The sequence below is a fragment of the Penaeus monodon genome, chromosome 31 (genome assembly GCF_015228065.2).
Source record: "Penaeus monodon isolate SGIC_2016 chromosome 31, NSTDA_Pmon_1, whole genome shotgun sequence".
In the NCBI taxonomy this organism is placed as follows: domain Eukaryota; kingdom Metazoa; phylum Arthropoda; class Malacostraca; order Decapoda; family Penaeidae; genus Penaeus; species Penaeus monodon.
In genome coordinates this window covers 7,651,652-7,651,982 of record NC_051416.1, presented here as the reverse complement: position 1 = coordinate 7,651,982, position 331 = coordinate 7,651,652, and positions in this window count along the sequence as shown.

Sequence of the window (331 nt, the reverse complement as noted above, 5' to 3'; positions counted from 1 at the left end):
TTTTGGTGTGGGGTGTGGGCGGGGGGCTTTCTTTTTTTTTTAAACAGTTTAATCTCCAACAAAATTGTCTTTTTATTTTCCCCCTTTATGTATTTTTAAATATAAAACAGTTTAATGTTAAAAAACGTAAATTTTACTTTTATACGTACGGGTATACCCCAAGAAACCGGGACCATTTTTTAAATCTTTCGGCAACTGATTGATCCCCTTGGGCATTTTGCACCCTGGCCCCCGCTGCGGAACTTCTCCGACTTTTCTCCCTGGGCCTTTTTCTCATCGCTGCGGTTTTTTCACCTCGCCCAATTGTTTTTGGGATGCCCCCCTGTGCCCG